At 31.9% G+C, this 22,244-nt stretch overlaps 2 pseudogenes across 1 annotated transcript; one reads left to right on the forward strand and one right to left on the reverse strand.

Annotated features, from left to right (window-relative positions):
* Positions 1-2,045: 2,045 nt before the first annotated feature.
* LOC124838410 (CBL-interacting serine/threonine-protein kinase 12 pseudogene) lies at positions 2,046-3,991 on the reverse strand (annotated as a pseudogene).
* Positions 3,992-15,797: 11,806 nt separating this feature from the next.
* Positions 15,798-17,281, forward strand: LOC124838411 (P34 probable thiol protease-like; annotated as a pseudogene). Its single transcript, XR_015785573.1, has 4 exons — positions 15,798-16,221; positions 16,329-16,561; positions 16,674-16,826; positions 16,913-17,281. The product of XR_015785573.1 is annotated as a P34 probable thiol protease-like (transcript).
* The last annotated feature ends 4,963 nt before the right edge of the window (positions 17,282-22,244 follow it).

The following is a 22,244-nucleotide window of genomic DNA, read 5'->3' on the forward strand; positions in this document are numbered from 1 at the left end:
ATAGGACAACACATACTTATAAAAAAATTTATGATTTTTTTAAAAAACATTATTTGTGTGTAAGAAAAATAATAGGAAAAACTTTACAACAAAAAAAGAAAAAGAATGGTGTAAAGGTGACATACATTCTTAGCTTTCCGTGCTTTACTTTCAGAACCCACAAACAAAATAGGGAAAGAAAATGTCTTAGTTCCAAGAAAAAATCAAATAATATTCAAGATATTGATTATAATTATTGTAAGAAAATTTGTTCATTTTTAAAATCATATTTTCCTCTTATATACTATTTTAATTATTGTTTATAATTATTAGCATAATATTGATTCAAATTATTACCATATTAAACTAACATTTGAAAAAAAATATTGTGTATGGTATTATAGTTATTATTTTATCTTTTTTACCCACCATTAATTATTGTTCTCTTATTTTTATTTTTATTTATTTACTTATCGGAACGAGGATGTCGACAATATCCATATTTTATGTGGTTGATAATCTATATAAAAAAAATTTCGTTTTCTACGGTAATATAAGTAATATAGAATATCCTAGTAAAGAAAATAGATTATTTTTTCTAATGATGTGATATGGCGGAAGAAGGAAGAAGAAAGTGAGTGGTGAAGAAAAAATGAAGTATGAGATAAATAATTAATTTTAAATGTCAACTTGCGAATCACTTTTTAAAAGCAAAATATTTGAACATTTATAAAGACAAATGGAATAAAAACATAAAAGATAAAAAATAAAAATCATTTATACAGTTTAGGCATAAATTTTTCTTTATTCAAATCCCCACCAATAAGGGAAAATTTTATGTTTGAGATGATTCCCAGAGGGAAATAAATAAAATTCCCAAATTAAGCATATTTTTTTCAGCCTTCCACTTCACAGGTTGGTTTTAATTATATATATATATATATATATATATAAAGAAGAAGAAGAAGACAAGCCAGAGCAGAAAAAGAGACAACAAAAAGTGTTTGAACATGAAAATAGTCCCCGACAGTTGTTACCATTAGGTAGCAGGGTCCCTCCAATTTGAATTATTCAGAAGCACTGTTTTCCATTTGTTCTGAACCACAGAAAGGAACAAGGTTTGAAATGAGTGAAGGATGAGTTATACTTGTTAAAATACAAGTAGATAACCGCCTATTCATTGCATCAGCATAAAGTACCAAATGATATGTTGACACCTACTTCATATTACGGAACTGTACATTTTCTAACAAGTCAATTTACACCTAAAAAGTCGATCCACGATGTAAATAACCAAGTTCAACTCAAAATGAATATAAAACCACGGGTTTTTGTTACAACTTTTTAATCCTATGTTCAGTGGATACGCCTGTTTCTTAGGCATCACTTCTATGTGTGTGGGACCACGCTACAAACAACTTATGGTGTCTGTTTTGCTGAAGCATTTTGGTTCAAATAATAGGCACCACTTGTGTATGTGTAGGGCCGGTGTGAAATTAACAAGCTTATTTTTGTACATAGGTTTTTCAGAGCATTTATCAGTTTATCAATGATGTCAAATGCTTTCAGATTTGAGTGGATATCCATAGCATATTCAACCCCACTTGCTTAAAATGTAATATCAACATGTAGTTGCTGAACAATCAATTTTAGTATGCTTTCATTTCCCTCTACATCTGTAAAGTGTGGGAGAAAGGATCTCTGAAATCTCAGCCTGATTAAGTTTCATGTATTTAGTTCAACAAAACCCACTTTCCCAAACATGTTGACACAATCATTCTCTCGTATGTTCAATGTCACCAGACGCCAAAAAACACAGGGTATCTGTATTGTTATTGACCTGTTGTGACATTCTGTTTTGTGCTCAGAATCTTATTCTCTTGGAATGGCTTCCCCCAGTTTTCAATTCCGAATTAAGCTGATAATAAATAAGGCCTGCTAATTTGAAAAACTGGATACTCAAATCCAGTGCAACACCTCGGGGGTTCACAAGAAATATGCATTCTTATTTTCTCATTGCTCGCAATAAAGAACTAAAACAAGTTCATACAAATTACACAGTAATGTAGCAAGACATGTGAACATATACATTTCTTTATTCACTGTGTGTAAATCAAATTAGCTTTGCAATACAACATTTGGACATACTCCAGTCAAGGAGCAAACCTAAAAGAAGATGGACAATTCTTTTGGCAAAAGAAGAAAAATAAAACATGCACACAATCTAAAATTACAAGAAAAAAGTAGTATCCTATTATCATCTGTCATTCTTCTAGATACCTTAGCTAATACAAACATGCATTTTTTTTCTCTCATGTTTCAATCTTAAAAAACGATCTCTTCCCAAAGACAGTCAGATACTATATGTTAGTATCTTTTTTTATGAGATTTCAAATATTGATTCACCATGTTTTCGGATACTAGTTTTTTCTACTTCAGGCAAGTCTTGTCGATACAAACTTTCACTATCTGAATGAATGTTAAGGGCAGAGTCAGAGAGTGTTCGTTGATGCAGTTCAGAATCAATGTGTGTAGATTGGTAAGACGAAGAAGCAGATTCCTCCTTAACCAAATTCTCCAACGCGGGTCTCAATTCAGAGTTACAAAACCTGTCATACTCTGCCTTATCCCCTCCCTTTTTCTTCACCTCCACAACCACCAAGGAAGGTGTCAACTCAAAAATCTCAGCTGCAATGGTCAAAGGACCCTTCACGCCTTCTCTAGAGCCCTCCAAGCTCACCCTGCAATCTTTCTTCCTCACCGTGAAGCTAACCAACTGAGCAACCTCCTCCAATTTGGATATAATCTTAGACACTGGAGCAGAAGAAACAAACCTGGCCTCATCCCCCTTTTCCTCAAACAATCCCGAGAGATCAAATCCCTGAGAAAACGATATGATGTCAAATGCATTCAAACTAGCAGGCCTTGGCAAGGAAGCATTATGACTATTCTTCCTCCTAATTTCAACCTCAGAATCCGATGTTGCAAAATCATCATCCCCACCACCATCATGGGGCTGCAACTGCAACTTATCATCAAAACTACAAACTCTATCATCCTCCACATAGAACTTTATCTGCTTGAAACCCTTCTTGAACCACCGATTTTCCATGATTTCAGGAATAGAAATCCTGGTCTGAGGGTTGGTATCAAGAAGCCCACAGAGAAGTCTAGTAAGTTCAGGAGAGAACCACCTGGGACACCGAAACTCACCCCTGTAAATCTTCTTATACATGGCCATAACATTACGGTCATGGAAAGGCAAATACCCCGCCATCAAAACGAACAAAACAACCCCACAAGACCAGATATCAACCTTGGCACCATCGTACCCTTTCCGCGCCAAAACCTCAGGAGCAACATACGCAGGTGTCCCACAAAACGTGTGGAATAGCCCGTCCTGCCTAATCTGATCCGACACAGCACTGAGTCCGAAGTCGGAGACTTTAAGGTTCCCATCCTCATCCAGCAACAAATTCTCGGGCTTGATGTCCCTGTGGAACACGCCGCGCGCATGACAAAACTCCACCGCGGAAATCAGCTGCTGGAAGTACTTTCTGGCAACCTCTTCCTTCAACCTTCCCTTGGCGACCTTGTTGAAGAGCTCGCCGCCGCGCACGAACTCCATGACGAAGTAGATCTTGGTTTTGGTGGCCATGACTTCGAAGAGTTGGACGATGTTGGGGTGGCGGACGCGGCGGAGGATGGAGATCTCGCGCTTGATGTGGGACACCAAACCGCCCTTGAGGATTTTTTCCTTGTTTATGATCTTGATGGCCACTCCTTCCCCGGTTTTGATGTTCCTGGCATGGTGGACCTTGGCGAAGGTTCCGTGGCCCAGGAGTTTTCCCAGCTCGAACCGGCCCAGCAGAAGGTTGGGATTTTCCTTCTTCGGAGTGAGCTCTGCCATGGCGTTCGTTGATCCTATCGCCAAAACAATGGAAGTGTTTTCTAGTGATGGACCTCCATTGAAACTCTGAAGTCTTTGTTCTGCTCTCTATTATTAAATTCCTTGCATTTCATGGTAATTTTGTGTTGTGTGTAGGAAAATTAAAGTAAATAAATAATTTTATTTTAAAATGTATTTTAGTAATTGATATTTTTGGTAGTGTGTGACGTAGTTTCTTAATCATTGACCCTGCCAACGAACAGCACGGTTCCAGCTGATGCTTTTTTTCCAGATACCTGATAGGTAGGTCAAATTATAAAGAGGGTGAAATATCATTTTAGTAACCCTCAACCCTGAAATATATAAAACACTTTTTTTTTAATCCCTTCATATATACTTTATTCCTTATTTAAACATAAAGTAATGTCACTGGAAAATGTAATTAATTATAAAAAATCAATTTTAGTTTCTTCAAAAATAATTATAATACAAGTTTTATCACTGGAAATATGCTCTAGTTTTACTCTTCAAAATTTTATCTAAATCAGTTTTTTTCCTTTTTTTTAAGTTTTATTTAAACTTCTTAAGCTCTTTTTATGAATAAAAAAGTAAAATTTAGTTTTATTAGGTGAAATTAGCTAAAATTAAATTAAATTAAACAAATGTCTTAAATTGGACAACAAATCATTTACATATTGAAATTTGTTTGAAAGGTATTTCAAGTTCACAGTTAATGGAATGGATATTTCAAATTCAGGTATTGAATGATATTTTCTTATTAATCTAAGTTTACAATAAATAACAAAAGATCGAAAAATAGCATAAATAGTATAAAAATAGATGCATTTACTTATCTTCCTATTTTTCTAATTTTGGAAATAAACACTTAAATGTTTTTTAATATAATGATAGTCATATCTCCTTTAACTTTAAACTTAAATGGACATTTGTCTTTTCTGTATTTTTTTAATAAATGACATTAATTTTCCTATGATTTAATAGAATAATATTCTTCTTTCTTATTTTATTTTAAAAAATCATTTATTATAATTTAAATAAAAAATTTATGAAAATTAAAAATATAAACTCTCTTTACGTTCTCTCTTCATTTTCTTACTTAGTGATATTATGATCTTCATTTTCTTAGTGATTTTTTTGTTTAACGATCAAGAGGTTCCTAGAGGATCATAGTGAACTACTTTCTACTTTCATCCGATTGATTCTCTCTTTAAAGCAAGTAAGTTTATACCCTTTTTCTTGGTCTATCTTTGATCTACGATCATGCGTACCAAATATGTCTCGTATGTATCAATTGATTTTCTTCTTTGATTCTTTATTAATTTTGAGTCCCAAAATTTCATTCCGATCATCATTATGTTAATTTTAGGTTTTTCCTAAAATTCTTTGTAGTGGAAGCTTAGGACGAGAGTTTTTAGAGCTATTTTAATTCTCCTAAGATAAGAGAAGCTAATTTTCTTTTCATAGGTATGGTAAGATGTTTGAAATCTGTTAATTGTGTGTATGTGATTATATGGAAATTGATGATGTTAAATTGGGGGAAAATGTTGAATGCTTATAAATTTATGATGTGTTCGAAGAATTATGAAGGTATGGTTGTTGTTATGAGTTATTGCATGATGAACTTAATATGTTGTGGAGATAAAAATTATATAAATAATGATGGATGTGAAAAATAATGAAATTTTAGTACAAATCGTAGCTCAAATTGATGATATGGGTAATTTTGTAATAAATAATGTAAAATCTATAGTTTGGTAATTTTGTTGAGATTGGTTAGTATTATTAGATGGTCAAATTCATGGTGTTAAGTTGAGAGGAAGAATTTGAGTGCAACTAATGCTTATTTTAGAGTGAAATTTTGAGGTTTGATAGGTGAAATTTTGAATAAGGGGTTGGTTAGGTAAAATAGATGTTTGGGTAATTATTTTGATGTTATTTTGAACTTGTGGGAACTGTCAAACCAGTAAAATCCGGAGTATTATGCAAGAGAGAGTTGTGAGGGTGGATTTGCATGATTTTGGGTTTAAATAAGGGTTATTAAGTAGTGAACTTCCAAAGGAGTGGGTTTGGGGTAAATTGGTGAGTTTAGGATCTATTGTTGAGTCATTTAAGACTTGTTCATACCTTTAGTTTGCAGAGATTTGGGTTAGAAAGTGTAGATTTGAGTTTGGGTACTTTTGGAGTTGTCATATGGGTTTTAATGCACCTAGTTTGGATCTAATGATCAAAGAGATACCTTGTTTTAGTTATAAACGTGTTTTCATATGAATTCTAGTGAGTAAGAAACCCTTTTGATCCTTAGAACAAGTCTCAAGTGCATCAAAGTCCATGAAAACAGTGTGTTATCAACTGATATGGCATTAAGGGTTAGTTTCTAGTGTTGAGCGCCACCATTCCAGGGGTGCCAGCGTTGAGCGCCAGCTTTCTGGCGTGAGCGCCACCATTCCAGTGGCTCTGGCAGGTAGCTTCTGAGCACTGAGCGCTACTGCACCAGTTTTAGTTTCTTTTTCAGGTTTTGGAAATACCAAATTTGGGGTTCCGGGTATTAGTTTTAGACGTTTTTTAAGTCGTTTTGGGGGCTTGGAACCTTTCCAGAGCTGTTGGTGAGGGTTTCAAAGTTGTTTTACTTGCCTAAGTATGAGTTTGAAGGGGTTTTGTGTTGTTTAGTGGTTCTTCTTGGACTATTCTTGTGTATTAATGTATATAGAATGTTTTCATGTGATTTTTTTATGACTTGTTGGGTTGTTTATGGTCCTTTGAAGTATAATTAGTGTTATATATGTTTATATGCAATGTAAAAATGAAACATTATAGCTATATGGTTTCATATGGATTCAAATGATTTCACGGTTGGTAAAATGGGTTCCACGGAAGGACTTCTTCGGTATGGTTTCAAGTATCTTTAAAATGAAAGCATGGAATTCAGCATTGTGGGTTATCCTAACGCTCAAATGGTCTTTCATTCTCAAGTAGAGAAGATTGACACATGTAGTGAGAGTAGTAGGAGGTCTTAGTCTATGTGCTTCCGATATGGTCTATGACGCAGTAACATACTAACCTTGAGTGGGTGGTAGGGTAAACCCCCTTGGCAATGCTTTGCAAAACAGTAGAGGCCACCACAAGTGCACAACTAGCTAAAGCTCGACATTCATTCTAAGTCCGGATAGTCGAGTTAGGTCTTTGCATGTTAAGATGTTTGGATTGTTGGATGTTGCATATTTGATTTAAGTGTGATGTATATAAATGATATATTACTTGCTTTGTAATCTAGCTTACCCTTCTGCTTTTTGTTTGTGTTTGTATGTTTTGTGTTCTCTTCTCTGTTATGATCATCCTATGAGTGTAAGGAGAGGGAGATGAGGTTCCCCTAGAACATGTACTTGATGGAGGAGATGTTGTTGTTTAGTTTCCTTTAAATTAGCTTTGTAAATAGTTTTAGTTAACCCGGTTGTGTATAAAATTTAAGTTTATAGTTATTTTTGGATGACTATAAATTTCACTTTATAATATTGTCTACAATTGATCTATCTTATTAAATATGTGATGACTATTATATAATTAAATGCTATATTTTGGGATGTTATACATGTGATAGTAAAATAAAGATATATAAAAAATTAAAAAAATAAATGACTAAAAAAATTAATTTTTAAAATATTTATCAACAAAATAAAATAGATAGTAAAGTTATATATTTATTTATATAATAAAAATAGTGTTAACCTAGATTTACTAGTTGTCCTTTCTTTGTGTTTCTAGTTGTGATTAAACGACACCGCAACAGCCAACCTAATCATTTTTCAAAAATCTGTTGTCTGGTTGTTGGGATATATAGTCCATAGGACTATTAAATATTTTGAATAAACTGTTTTATATATTGGCAAAGTAATTGTTTGTATAATAAAATAGTATAATAAAAAAACTAATAACAAGTAATAACGATTAGTATGCTGATTAATTGGGTTAGAAAAATCAATGGTGAGGTATTATAATTAGTAAGATTCTGATTCGCTATTCGCTGACGGGAATGTGTAAAAAAAATTACTTCTTTCAGTTAATCATGAGTAGTAATAATAAAAATACATATGAATTTAATATGGCTATAATATAAAGTGCGTATAATAATTTTAGTGTTATTAACTTATATATATATATACATATATATATATATATATATATATATATATATATACATATATACATACATATATATACATACATATATATATACATACATACATATATATACATACATACATATATATATATACATACATATATATATACATACATACATATATACATACATACATATATATATACATACATACATATATATATATACATACATACATATATATACATACATACATATATATATACATACATACATACATATATACATATATACATACATATATATATATATATATATATATATATATATATATATATATATATATATATATATATGGATTTGTTAACGTATACGCTTGTCTTTTCAAGTTTTAAGGTTAAGAGTATTTTAATAATTTTTATTCTTAAAATTAAAAAAAAAAAAAAACACCCAAACCCTTACTCACCTCTCTCGTTCCTCTCAACCCTTTTTCTTTCATCCCTTTCACTCCAACCTTTTCTTGTCTTTGTAAAGAGTTGAGTGATTGACATATTCACCTTCAGACAAAGGTTCATTCAAGATCTCTTCAATTTTTAGAGAGGTTAGTGAAGATGGTGAAATTGAAGAGATCTTGAATGAACCTTTGCCTGAAGGTGAATATGTCAATGACTCAACTCTTTACAAAGGCAACAAATTGTTTAACTGTCAGTGTTTCTGATTTTTTTTAGTTGGGGCTACAATAGGAATGATAGAGAAAATGTTGGAGTGAGAGAGATGAAAGAGAAAGGGTTGAGAGAATAATGGAGGTGAGCAAGGATTTGGAGTTTCTTTTATTTTTTTTAAGTTTTGAGAATAAAAATTATTAAAATACCCTTAACCTTAAAACTTAGAATCCATGATATATAAGGGTATTTTTGTCTATTAAGTACACATTGCTAAAATATACCACCTAAAACAAGCGTTTATATATATATATATATATATATATATATATATATATATATATATATATATATATATATATATATATATATATATATATATTAGTGAAAATATAAGTGTTATTTTATTATGATATAAAAAGTAAAATTATTATTATTGTTGTTATTATTATCATAATGAAATTAAATATAAATAATATTTATTACTTTATTATAAATATTTTTATTTATCTTATAGTTAGTTTTATAATTAAAAAATAGTTAAATTTAAAAACTGTTGAATTAAAAAAATAATTAAATTTAAAAAAGGGTAAAATTAATAAAATAATTATTTGAATTTAAAAGAAAATATTTAAAAGATAAACTTAAAAGTAAACGTGGACACAAAAAAAATAATAATTCACATTCATATATAAGTATAGAAGACCACATTAATGCTTTAATTACTAAATTCAAACATGGTAGAAATAATTGTACAATTACAAAAAAAAGTTGTTAGTATTTTTATTTGTCTCCTACACGGTATATATATATATATATATATATATATATATATATATATATATATAAAATTTTAAAATAAATGTAATCATATAAATATAATATATTGTTTTAAAATTTAATAGGGTAAATTATTATTTAAAAACTTAACACTCAAATTATCTCAATAATGAAAAAAATATTAAAAAGTAAAATAGAATTGATTCAATAAAAATATACAAATGAGAAAAATTAAAAGTTATATTAAAGAATTATAAAAAATATAATATTTTTAATAATAAAATAATCTAATGTTATATTTTAAAAATCACTACTACTATTACTTATATTTTATTCGTCTTTACGGAAAATACATAAGAAAATATTAATATTGAAAAATATAATTGCCACCACAGCTCACTCATTCTCGTATGGCATATTCTCGAATTAAAAGAAGACACGTACCTGAATTATGAGATACTTAGGATTGTGTTTTTTCTGGCGGCATCTCCCTTTTTCTTCATGTAATCTGTACTGTTAATAAGTGTGATGAAATTATACTTTTATAGGAGAAAAAGAAGTATGGGAGAGAAAGAATTGTGCATTTTAGAATCAATTACAATTTAAAAGATATTTTTATATTTAAAAAATACACATTTTGTATTTTTTAAATATATTCTAAAATATATATTTCTTTCCAAATCTGAAATTCATTAAAAAAAAAAACAAAGTGTAGGAATAACTTGTTTTTAATTATAAGTTTATCGAAGAGTAGTCGGAGGGTTATGGTTTTTATGGGAGGCAGAAAGAAACAACCTATCATTGTGGTATGGTCCAATTTCTAAGGCCCAGCCCATTTCTCTAACTTCTTTTCTAACATTATTAACCAATGGAAATTACTTCCTGCACCTCTCAAATTTCAACCCACGCCCCATCAAATTTGTGAAATATCATAATTAATCTTATGGGTTTTTTGTTATCTAAACTTAATTTTTGTATCCTTTTCTTCTTCTTCACTGTGCAATGAAGCTACTTATGAGTTCTCCTATTCACCCTGTAACATCCCACAAAATATAGCTTAAAACTATATGAAGGAGTCAACATATAATAATATGATAGGACAATTATCAGATTTACAATAGGAGTTCTAGATAAACTAAAAATGTCGAACATTTTGAACTTTACAATAACTAATAAAGTATGGTACAAATTAGAAGAACAAGCCGAACGGTTCCAAAACTACGCTTAAACCAAACGGTGGCACAAGGGAAATTACATACCGAACGATTATACAAAATGTAATACTAATACTACTGACCGAACGATCCTACAACTAGACTTCATGAATTTCACCCTCCAGTGCTTCCTTCAGCGAACACTCGCCCCCTTCTTCTCACATCCACACGATGATCATTGCAACAGGAAGGATGACCGAACGAACAACATAAACAAGACATAAGAGTAGGGTAATCTTATGTAATTTAATTAATCATAAAAACCTAACAGATTCACGTATAACATACAATCATCACACATACAATTTCAGACAATAACCGACAGAAATATACATGCAATGACCGACCATTGACTTGACTTATCCGGATTGTATGAATTATGTAGCTACGACGTTAGTTTATGGTTGACGTGACACTGTGGACTATGTTTTAATTGAGGTGGACTGTATCACTTGATGTATGTGATTCTGATGTGGATATTCTATTTTCTTTTTAAAAAAAGAAATTGGAAAGAATGAATGAAATATTGGGAATGAATTACGGATTTAAATTGTTCGAATTAGGGATTGGGATTGGGAAAACTTCGTTTTGAAATTGTAGGGGTTCATGGAAATTTGGAATCAATTGCACAGATTAGAGATTCAATTTGAAAAATTAGGGTTAATTCACAACTAACATTGATACAATCGCAAAGTATGCATCACGATTTCTGTAGGCTGAGTTAACATCCTTACTGGTTAAAAAGATGTTTCTAGTGACTTGGAGATTGTTCTCAATGATGCTTCTACCTTCCACTCGGCTTCTTGTGATGTTGGTTCAGACAAGATCATTTTTTTCTTTTCTTCTTCAGATGTGTCGCTGCCATCCCCAATCACAATGACCCATGGTTGCACCCACCAACATCCCCATTGACGCCACCACCATCAATCACCACTGAGAACCCGAAACCGCGATAAATAGAACCCAAAATGCGAATCAAAAACCCAAATCTCAATTTGAAAACCTACCCCCAAATGCAATATCAAATTACAAGCACAGAGAAACCTAAATTAAAACCCTAGCCCAAATCACATAATCAAAAATCAGTAGAGAAGATTCAAAAAACCCAAATCAAAACCCTTGTCTCGACGTCACCGGAAAATCAATCTCGCCGCTACAACACTCACTGCGAAATGAGAAGGGAGAACGCACCATCGTCACGTCATCGTAGCGCCAACGCAACGCCGTTGCCGTTAGAGCTTGCCTCCTTCCCGTGAAACCCAGCCCCAAAGAAGAAGAAAGGAGAAATTTCTCCCTGCGTCGCGAGCTGAACGAAAAGGAATAGGAAGAAGAAAGTCCTCCCCTAAGTGAGAAACTTGCAGCAGACTAACCAAAAGAGAAATGGCCCCTCAAAGCTGGGTCCATTTATGAAAACGAACCTCAAAAAAGGAAAGAATAAATTCTCTAAATAGGGTACTCTGAAAGTGATTTAAAACATACATCACCATGCCACATCAACCTTCCATTAACGCCGTTAGGTTCAATTTAACAGCAAGGGTCTAATTGTCACAATTTTCACAAAATAAGGACTCAATTGAGACACCGAACAAGTAGGGGACCTATTTGAGATTCTTGACAAAAATAGGGACCTATCGAAACTTTAAACCATTATTTTATAATGGATACAGATTGTGAGTAAACAAAATAGAGGAAGAGATAATTTTTTAAATAATGAAAGAGAATAGTATCCGAATTATAATTCAAAATAATTAAAGATTATCTGCTATTTGTCATCTACCTGCAATTAATGGAAATTAATTTGGTATCAGAGAACAAATCTTAAAGAAAGAGACAAATTTTGAAGAAAGAAAAAGATAATATAACCCATAATAATCAAAAGAACACAATAGTTCAAATCAAAGACAAAAGGAAAATGTTGGTTTGACACGAGTCTCTTGGGAAACGATACCCGGTCTTATATGTTTATTACTTTTGTGTATAATTTTCTGTTTTTATTATAATTATTATCTCTATTCTTTTGTGTAATTTTTTTGTGTGTAATCGTTTACAAGGCCCTTGTAATCGATTACAAGGGACTATATGGCCTACACTTGTCTCAGAACTTCACCTAACTTGGTCATCACACCAACATTGGGTCTTTCCTCCACCATGGACTACCCAAACCTCAGTTTTCAAGCTCTACTCACACTTAAACACTAAAAAAAAGTCTCATCCATTGAAGAAATATGAAAAAATTACGTACATTGCCTTTGGGGAGAGACGTTGTCACAACTGGATACTCTAGTACAAGTTTTTATACAAAACCAAATTTTTTTTCGTGTAGTCGTTTATAGGGCCCTTGTAATCGATTACAAGGGACTGTATGACCTACACTTATCTCAAGACTTCACCTAACTTGGTCATCACACCAACATTAGGTCTTTCATCCACCATGGGCGGCTCAAACCTCAGTTTTCAAGCTCTACTCATACTTAAACACTAAAAAGAAGTCTCATCCATTGAAGAAATATGAAAAAAAAACGTAAATTATCTTTGGGGAGTGACGTTCTCACAACTGGGTACTGTAGTATAAGTTTCTGTACAAAACCTCTACGTCTAATCGTTTACAAGGTCATTGTAATTTATTACAAGAGTTAAAATAGGTTAGGCATGCGTGAAATGTAATAAAAATTGGTCATATCATTATTGATAGATGATACTCAATCACATTGGCCACTTTGTTTATTGACATTTCAAACAATAACTCATTTGACAATAACAATAATGAAGGGAATAACACTTCAATTAACATTAACAATAATAAAGGGAAGTAAATATGCATCTTTTTTTAACGTTAACAAAATTGGATACAATACATTTATTTGTTCATTTGTGTACAATGTTGTATTACTTTTTATAACAACTGAATACACAAATCACTCATGTTTCGCCCTATTTCTAGTGTACGAAGTTCTAAGCGCTTTGCTCTTTTAATGCTTTCGTGATCCAACCCTTACAAACCTCTGCATAGTGGGTTGGTTGGTATAAATGCCTCTCGAGCTTACAAAGGCAGTGTTCATGTGAGATTCTTCACGAGGCGTATTGTGTCCACCATTATCTTTATTCCTATGTTTATTCTTCTCTTTAGCCAATTTTGCCTCAAAAGCAACAACCCTAATCCTAAACAAAAGTCGTTTTCGTTGAATTTGACAACTCTATCTCCAAATAAAAACCCACCACTCGAATCAACCCATCTAACCAATAATTCATTCAAAATATTCCTACCAAGCTTAACATTATCATTCAAATCTAAAAACCATCGAAATGACGTCTTCTCAATAAGTGACTTATGCTCCTCAATCAATCTTTCAATCAAAGTACAAACATTTAAAAGAGTGACGAACACACAACTGCATCAAAGAAAACTAAATAAGAAAAGGAAAAAACCCAAAACAAAAACACAACAACGCAAACGAAAAGGCAAACCGAAAATGCAAATAAAAAAAGAGAAAAACCAATTTACCTTGCTCGAACCACTAACATCACTGAAGGATTTCATTCCGCGCAATATCATCAACAGAATGAAACCAAAAAACTCAAAACTTTGAAAATAAAAGAAAAAATTTTGGTTCGTTGAAAGCAAAAGAAATGAGGAGTCAGGAGAGAAAAAAGAAGAAGAGGCAAAGTTCAAGAATACCAAGAGTTTTGGAAACGATAGTAAAAAGAAAAATGAAAAAAAAATGAAAAGAGAATAATGAACCGAAATGAAAAAAGACCATCTAAAAAAGTTAAATAAGTATATTTTTGGAATCATTAAAAAACTAAACCCTCGAACCATTTCCGGTTTTTTATTAAAATAAAATAATTTAAACGGGCCCAATCAACATATAATTATTTTAAAATTTTTGTCCATTAGTGTAATTTTGAGGCAGATTTCCCACAAAACCTTGAAAAGTATATGTTTTCGGGATATTATACGGTTAAACGACAGAGATACTTTTGTACATATAGAGTATAAAATATAATAAATTTTATAGCACATGTGTAAGGTTATGATAACAACACGTTAGGCTGATGAGGGTGATGTGCTGCTTTTGAAGGATTCAACGTGTACGGAGAATAAAACTGCTTTCACTACACAACAATTGTGTTAACAGTGCAGATTAAAAACGAACGGCCACTATTATACGCATCATTATCGTTGTCGATATGGACCATTTAGGTGTCTGGCTTGCAATATTCCATGGTTTTCTGATTTTTCATATGTGCTCAAACAAAATATATATCCGTTATTGCACTATACTTTTTCTTACCCTTCCAAGCAGTCTTTTTTGCCATCATGAACAAAAGTATTTCATCGTTACGCCATAATTTGAAAAATGTCCTACTTCGCGTTTAACATCATGATTCAAGCATAAATGAGGAAATCAGATTGAATACATATTTGTCAATAGAATTTTTCTAGAAGGGCATATGCAAGTTGATTATTTTATAATGGAAACAGATTGTGAGTAAGCAAAATAGAGGAAGAGATGATTTTTTAAATAACAAAAGAGAATAGTATCCAAATTATAATCCAAAATAATTAAAGATTATCTGGTCTTTGTCATCTACCTCCGGTTAATGGAAATTAATTTGGTATCAGAGAACAAAACTTAAAAAGAGACAAATTTTGAAGAAAGAAAAAGAGAATATAACCCACAACAATCAAAAGAACACAACAGTTTAAATCAAAGACAAAAGTAATCAACCAAGTGGGAACTTTCAGTCATTAATAGCTCACTAATTACTATATATACGCGATGGTACTCAAGTGAAGAGACAACCTTAATCAACACAAAAAAATTTATCCAAGAGTGGAGTTGAGGGAGTGGATTTGAGGGAATTTGAGAGGATTTGAAGATAAATTTTTTTATCGTTTATTTGAGTAAATTTGGAGGTAAATGAAATTGAATTTGGAAATAAAATTTGTGAGAATTAGTATAGAATTGTATTGACATGACAAATTAAAAAAATTTATTTCCAAATTCATTCTCATTTACTTCCAAATTCACTCAAATAAACGACAAAAAATTTATCTTTAAATCTTTTTAAATTCCCTTAAATCCACTTTCTCAAATCCACTCAAAAGAACAAGGCTTTGTGTGTATGTTCTTTTCTCCCTCTTGGGTCTCTCTCCTGGTTCATCGATCTCAAGTGATCGTTCCATATTGGACCTTGACCTAGCCAAGTACACCACACAGGAACAGGTGTCTTCACTATTCCAACTATGGAAGAAGGAGCATGGACGCCTCTATAGGAACAACCAAGAAGAGGAAAGAAGACTCGAGATTTTCAAGAATAACTTGAACTATATCAGGGACATGAATGCCCATCGTTTGGGGTTGAACAAGTTTGCTGACATTAGTCCTGAAGAGTTCAGCGAAAAGTACTTGCAAGATCCGAAGGATGTGTCACAGTCCATCAACATGGTCAACAAGAAAATGAAGGAGGAACAGCATTCTTGTGACCACGCACCTGAATCCTGGGATTGGAGCAAAAAAGGTGTCATCACAGAAGTAAAGTACCAAGGGCAGTGTGGTATGTGCTTAATCTTCAGCTCATATTAGCAGTTATTACTTAGTAACATTAAAATTATTCTTGTCCTATTTTTCTTCGAAAATTACTTGTGGAGAGTGAAACCGTAGGAAGTGGTTGAACATTTTCTGCCACGGGAGCCATAGAAGCAATACATGCAATAACAACAGGAAACCTTGTTAGCCTTTCCGAGCAAGAACTCGTAGATTGTGTCGATGCTAGTAAAGGTTGTTACAACGAATGGAACTTTCAGTCATTCCAATGGGTAAAAGATAATGGTGGGATTGCCACTGAAGATGATTATCCTTACAAAGCCAAAGAAGGTACCTGCAAAGCCAATAAGGTCTGTGAATTAATATGTGATTCCATAGTCCATTCTCTCTTTCTTCTACAAGCTTTTGATAAATAACTTCTCCTGCATCCCTTTGTTTTGTGAACCTTTTTTCTGGAATTAGATACAAGAACCGGTTACGATTGACGGGTTTGAAACTCTAATACTGACAAATGATAGTACAGAATCAGAGACAGAGAAAGCATTGTTGTGTTCCACCCTTGAGCAACCAATTAGTGTGTCCATTGATTCAAAAGATTTTTATTTCTACAGTGATGTAAGTAAATATAAGACCAATATCTTAGTATCCGGAAGTCAAATTTATATAATTTTATGTTATTATAAATTGATTGGTTTGTGCAGGGCATATATGATGGAGGAAATTGTTCAAATCCTTATGGGGTAAACCACTTTGTTTTAATTGTGGGTTATGGTTCAGTGGATGGTGTAGATTATTGGATAGCGAAAAATTCATGGGGAATGGATGGTTAGATTTGGATCCAAAGAAACACGGGTAATCCATTAGGAGTATGTGGGATGAACTTTTTCGCATCTTACCCAACTAAGAAGAATTCAGAAACTCCAAGACTAGATTCTTCTTCTCTCTGATCTATGAAGCTCAAATCAAATGCTTGTTTTCTTTGAGACAAGCATCGCTTCTCTATGATTTTATGCGACGGTGAAGTGTTTTTCTACAAAATAATGTGAAAGTAATAAATGGAATACCATGCATGCCTTTGTTTCATGTGCTTTCGATGGTGATTAAGTTCATTTAATATGTATCAGTGATGCTATATAGTAAAAAAATAATTTCTATTATCCTTAATTATGTTTAAAGAATGATCAAGTTTAATATATGAATATGCTTTTAAATAATAATATTAAATGTTGTTCTAGTTATTTTTTTTTGTAGTTATTTTTTCTCTTATGTTTAAGTAAAAGAAATATTTTATTATTATTACTATGATGATGATGATATAATCAAGGGATTACTATTTTTATGATAAAAAAATAGGGGTGGGATAGTATAATCGTTTATGAGATAGGTAATCAATTAAGAGTATAAATAATGTGTGCCCCTTAATGAATTATGATCAATTTTATTCTGATTAATTGAATCAAAATGAACATTTATGCATTTATATATATGCATATTTTGTCAAGATACTCTTGTATGTGAATTTCACCACAAATTTAAATCTATCAAGCATGGCTATCAAACAAAATGAAATTACATTTTTTTCAATTTTTTATACACATTTTAAAAGTGCATTCCGAAGTCAAAGAAATATTCTTTAATTTCCCCATTCTGTTGATTACATTTCCCAGGTTTACATAGTAAACACCTAGAAAAACAAAAGAAAGAAGAACACATGCATTTACGGATAAACTTTTTTTTATCTCATTTGGTATACAAAGTTGTTAAAATGAATTTAAATTTATGAGTTAATCATCACACTAAATGATTGGAGGTCGGTTGACGCTCATTTGCTCACGAATCTTGAATAACTTTCTCAACTTAATTAAAGATAAAACATACTTAAATAAAATCACTCATCAGGTTGCAATATTTCCAAAATATATTAAAATAATAATAATAATAATTGAATCTACTAAAAAGTTTATCTTAATTTGGATTGAAAGATAATAAGACAATACCTTAATAGGTATAAATACCAAAAAAACACACTTTTACTAACATACAATTTTTTTTCATTTGGAATATCTACTCATTTTATATATTTCCTTGATCTCATTTCATCAACAAAAACCAACATATAGCTCATTAAAACCAACTCAAAAAACCAAACCAAATCCATTAACACGGGAAGCCCAAAAGTTGGACGAAGAAAAAGCATCGGAATCCTCGGAAAATGTAACCATTTTGCCTTCGAAGGGTAGTTTTTCTTACTCTCAAAATGGATTACAACCCGGGGATCAATTCGATTCACCATGGGTTCGAGCCGAATTGTGTTTGAAAAAATTGTATTTTTTTTATACGGGTTAGATTTCAACTCGGTTCATTTAAATCCAGTTCATGCGGGTTAAAACTCGTGGGGGGTCGGGTTGACCCATCAACCCATCTACCTAATTTTATTTTATTAAAATTTAATTTTAATTTTATAAAAAATATTTATTATATTTTTTTGCTTGAAAAAATTATTTAAATTTCTTATTTTCATAATTAATTAAACACCCATGTTGGGAGTGAAATTTGGGAGTGAAATTTGTTTAGATTTGAATTATAAAAAGTTTTTAAATTTTTTTTATTTAAAAAAATTATAATTAAGTGAGTCAGTGAGCCAACCCGTTTACCCACCAACCCGTGGTGGGTCGGGCCGGGTTTGAATTTTTCTAGCTCACTAATAAATGAGCCGGGTTGGGTTGGCTCACTAAGTGACCAACCCGTGGTGGGCCGGACCGGGTCAGGTCGGGTGGCCCGTTTTGACAGCTCTAGTTTTTCTTTTATATCAATTTGACTCATGGTTGATGGTCACTATTAACCCATTTCTAAATAAGTTTATAAGTTTCTTTTATACAACACATTCAAGTTTGAGTCACATTAGCTTGAACCAGAGGTTTAGTTCGAGCAAGCCTGGTTGAGTAAGTCTAGGATGAATGTAGATGTATGATTATTTAAGTTGATGGTTAAGATAAACTGGTCCATGTTGATGGTTGAAAACATTTGGTTTGACTCGAATGTCAAGATGAACCATCTTAAGCCAATAATAGATGTAAATTGGTAGGGTTGAAGATCGATACAAATCAGTTTAGGTCAAAGGTTGAAAAAGACCACCTTTCTAAAGGTCAACTTCGACAAGTCAAGCCGAAGGTCGAGATAGGTTAGTGTGGACTGAAGGTTGAGACAAGTCAACTTGGATTAATGGTTGAGACAAGTTTGCCTAGGTCGACAATCGAGGGATGCTGAAGTCGACAGTCGAGGGTCGCTCAAGTCGATGGTCGAGAGAGGAGGGCCTGGGCTAATGGTCAAGATGAGACGGCCTAGGAAGATAGTTAAGACAGGTCGGCTTACGCTGATGGTAACCAGGCCAAGGTGAAGACGAGCCATCTAGAATTAATAATCATGACAGGTCAGTCTATGTCAAAGGTTGAGATGGTCCATTTCGAGTCATGGACGGCTCGGGTTGATGATCGAGACAGGCTAGTCCTTGTCGATTGTTGAGATTAGTCGGCCCAATCAAAATGTCGAAAATGGCTATCTCGGGCTAATGGCTGAGAGGAGTTGACTCAAGTCAAAGGTCGAAACAAAAGATGGCCATGACATCAAAACAGGCTGATAAGTGAAATTGAGAGATCCAGGATGATGGTGGAGACAACTTGTTGTGAGCTAAAAATTGAGACAGACCGGATCCACATGTGAACTTTTGGCTTTGTGAATTTTTCTTTGCCTTGACTCACATGGACCAAGATCAAACCTTGTGAACTAGACCACATTGAAACCTCAATGTTATACCGATATAAAAAAAAAAGAATTTTCGTTTTGCTTTTTTATATAACAAAGTTAAAATATAATTTTTAAATTGTAAAATTTAAAATTTAAAATTTAAAATAACTTTTAAATTGTGTAATTCAAAAGTTATTTTTTATGTGAAAAAAATAAGTTGTGTAATCTACAAATTAAAAAGAATTAAATTGTATAATTTCAAAATTAGTTTATTTAACTTTCTTTAATTTTTTAAAAATTAGTTTATTTAGCCTTCTTTAATTTTTAAAAATTATTTTCTAAATTCATAATTTAAATGTTATGTTTGACACTCAAATTATTAAAACAAAAAAGACAAAATGAAAAGTTTTCTCTTTCAAAAGAGATACAAGGAGAAAAAAAATATAGATATATAACAAGACCATGGCTTAACAACCATGTCTATGTATTTTCTTGAATTCTGGGAGGGGTGATGGCTAGATTAAGTCGCTTCCCTAATTGTTGTCATCTATAATCCGAAATTTTGATAGTATCATGTACATTAAATCTGATTCTATTACAATTTTAAACAAGTCGGATGTAACTAGATGAGCTCAATTTGTTAATATAATATATTAGTTTCATCCTTATATATATATATATATATATATATATATATATATATATATATATATATATATATATATATATATATATATATTTTTAAATTATAAAAGAGAAATACAAAATTTAAATTGGTTTATACTTTATAATATATTTTAAAACTAAAATATTTAATATAAATATCATCTTAAAGTATGCTTTTATTTGTGAATTAATTTGTACTTATTGTTGAATTGATCATAAATTTCATTGACTTGAGATTGAGTGAGAACTAATTACAAGTTGTAGTCCAATTAATTCTCTTCTTGCTTTTAGATGTTAGGAATATATCTAAGGTTCTAGCTAGTTACAGTCCAGATCTTAATGTAGGTGATTCATTCAAGTTGTCACTTATCTTAATGTAAGTGATTCATTCAAGTTGTCATTGTCATTGAGGAATCAAACTAAAGTTTGATGATCTTAGACTCCAAATATCAGGAATAAGCCTAAAGTTACATTTAAGAGTATTATCAGGATATGAACAATTACATTTTTATAAATAATAATTAGATTGATACAAAAGAATGACAAAATGGTGAAATCTAACCTTAACATATGTCTTCATCATATTGAAATCAACCTCTTTAATTAAATATGTCTTAACACATTTATACAATTTTTATTATGACAAATTTGTTTCATATATATACTTATCACCAACTCAAACATTATTTTATTCAAATCAAATCAACATTCTACTAAACTTTTGTGAATATAATACTTATTGTAATATAAACTATCTAATATACTTATTCAAAAATTGATTGCATTAAAACATTAATATATCATGCCTTATAATATAAGTCAAGAATAACACAAGTGAAACATGTAACATAATATTAGAAAGTGAGTTATGAGCCTAACTCAACCCTATAACACCAGCTTGTAAAATGCCCAAGAAACAATAAATATCGCTAGGATAGGCTCTGACCATGGCTCATATACCATATTAGAAAGTGAGTTATGAGCCTAACTCAACCCTACAAAACCAGCTTGTAAAGTAAGGTTTGCACCTCACTTATATACTATAATTTGGCTTTATCCCTAGTCGATGTGGGACTTCCAACACATAAACCTTATATTTTGACACATTTTGAATTGCTCATCTTAAGTCACTTAACTTTAAATAACTATTACTGTTTCGGGTGTGAGGTCGAATCACTAACACCTGCATGATTTCTCCTGGATGTCGTTCGGTATATGCTCTTCTAGTCCTTCACTTTGCTTCACCGGCCAGAGGTGTATCTGTCAAAGACACTCCGATGCTTAAGTCAATTAACTGTTCGTACGGGAGTTTAGTGCAATGGTAATAAATGCACAATAAATGCGATCACCAACATCTTACTTTTGACCTATATTTATAGCTTTCGTCATGGGCTTAAGATTAGTGAAATCTTAATCACAACCGAGTCTTAGTGCAATGTCTCTAATTACTGTTTACCTTAATCTTTGTAGGAAAATCTGATTATTGACTAAGGCCAGTTCTATTCATGACCGTTCGGTTTTGCCATGTTCAATCATTGTTTAACTGCGTTCTGTTCTCTATGATCATCCGACTGACTTGATAGTGAGGTGATTATATAGTTGTTCGAGCCATACAGTACAATT

The sequence above is a fragment of the Vigna umbellata genome, chromosome 1 (genome assembly GCF_029865625.1).
Source record: "Vigna umbellata cultivar VRB3 chromosome 1, Vumbellata_1.0, whole genome shotgun sequence".
In the NCBI taxonomy this organism is placed as follows: domain Eukaryota; kingdom Viridiplantae; phylum Streptophyta; class Magnoliopsida; order Fabales; family Fabaceae; genus Vigna; species Vigna umbellata.